General features: G+C 36.6%; 1 protein-coding gene across 1 annotated transcript in view; it reads left to right on the forward strand.

Annotated features, from left to right (window-relative positions):
- Positions 1-282: 282 nt before the first annotated feature.
- GDA (guanine deaminase) overlaps positions 283-2,023 on the forward strand; it is a 19,730-nt gene continuing 17,989 nt past the window's right edge. Inside the window, exon 1 of the mRNA XM_008941849.1 lies at positions 283-365. The gene's annotated coding sequence lies outside the window, so the exon portion shown is untranslated. The remainder of the gene's footprint in view (positions 366-2,023) is intronic.

Raw genomic sequence — 2,023 nt, forward strand, 5'->3', positions numbered from 1 at the left:
ACAGTGAAGTCTGAGTTTCTGCCTGTGTATTTCTTGAGAATTAATTATATTATTACAAGTTACAAAGTGGGTGTGATTATTCATCGGATCATAAGCACATATTTCAAAATCATGCTGTGTAATCAGGAAGAACATTCAGGAAGTAGTTCAGTGCTAACCTATCACCTTTGTAGTAAGTGTGTAAAATCTGTTTTAAGATATAAATAGTTTTGCCTTTGAGTAATGCTGATGTAGGATACAGTTTTAAGGTATCTAACTATGTTTTCTTTCTTTTAGATTGTGTTTTTGGAACAAGTGGATCAGCAAGAGCAACTGGCTAAGAAATGGGGGTTCAAAACTTCTGACATAAGAGAACTGAGTAATCAGTATGTGTTTTGTTCCGATTAAGTTCAGCAAATGCATTTTATTCTCAGAGTGAAGTAATGCAAGCCTGTGAAGACATTCTGCCAGGGAGCACATTAATTCCAATCTCATGGGCAAAACTCCCTTTCAGCTCTGTGAGAACTCTTAACCCAAGAGCTGCCTGTGTCCTGGAGGGGACTTGAAGGGTGGACAGTGTGTGCTTTTTCTATTCATTGGTTTGGGACTGCAGCCGTGGCTGAATTCTACTGGCTGATTTACACTGCACAGAATAAAATGCCATATTTAGTTTTCATATACGACCTTTTCTCTGCTTAGAGAAGTAAATGACATTTTTCCTTGAGATTACTTTTTATATCCATTCTGTTAGCAGTGGGCTGTGACTAACTAGCTCAAAACTCTAGACTAAGTAAATGCAGGTAACAGTAACACTGCAGATAAAAATCAAAAGCTTGGGCTTTGAACACTCCCTAAGAACTAATATAATTGAAAGATGTAAGCCTTCTAAACACAGAGCTTTGGACTGTATTGCAGCTGGAACATTTTTTTTTTTTAAGTGATGAAATCCCCACCTTTCTGGTGAACTGAAATAGTTTTGTTTTGCATCTACTATACTTTGCATGGAGTAGCACAACTGTAAACAACTTGAAGCTTAGCACCTAGAGCTGCAGTATTGTTGTAGTCTTCAGTTGTTGAAAGATCTGTATGCTTTGCTGAAAGGCTAATCATATGGAATAGATGAGTCATCAGATGTTTTCTTTACTTGGAATAGCCTGAGGAAAATGGAAGGTGCTAGGAATATGGATCGTATTGAGGAAGATCTTTCAGTGTTTCTAGAATGCAGGAAAACAGGAAGAAGGGGAACTGCAGAGAGACAAAATCACTGGTCGTCCACTAGTCAGGCAGAAGGGAAGAGGAGAGAGAGGAATTTTATACTGTATGGAGTTCATGCACAAAACAAAGTATAATTACAACATTATCAGGTAATATTGGTGTATTCATCCCTGTTATAGCATGAACACTACATGACAACATAAAATATTACAGTTCCATTGTAAATATGCCTCTCAAGATATTGAGCAGAGATTTTTTTCACCAGTGTCTGTGTCTGGATCTGTAGACACAGTGGCTGTCCTTCCATTAAACGCTGACATTTATTGATTGAAAAAAAAAATATATATATATATACACACACATAGATAATGTAGAGGAAAATTAGGATATTGAAAGTTACAGTTTTGTAAATATAATGGTCTGGCAGCTAGAGGCATTCCAAATATAGCCATACTAGGAAGCAGAGATGTGCCCAAATCTTCTCTTTTTCAGAAGGATTCTACACTGGAGTAATTTTACTTATTGTGAAGTCAGTTTGGCTTTGTTGGTGTTTAGTCTGGGAAAATATTAGCGATAATTGGATTCATCATGCTTTTATATTGTTTTTCTCCTGGTTAGTCTGTGTATAAGTTACTATTCAACTGCTTCATACTGTAAAAGCAGTATGGGTAGAGGTACAGTAGGAGCTGATAGGCTGATGCCAAAAAAGGAAGGTTAATCTGTACTTACCATTTACTCTCATGGTTGTTGCTCAAACATACTGCTTAAAGCAAAACTACTTACTGTAGAATATTCTGTGGCATTTTGGACTATTATAATTTCCTTCTCT

The sequence above is a fragment of the Merops nubicus genome, unplaced genomic scaffold (genome assembly GCF_000691845.1).
Source record: "Merops nubicus isolate BGI_N331 unplaced genomic scaffold, ASM69184v1 scaffold22586, whole genome shotgun sequence".
Taxonomy (NCBI): domain Eukaryota; kingdom Metazoa; phylum Chordata; class Aves; order Coraciiformes; family Meropidae; genus Merops; species Merops nubicus.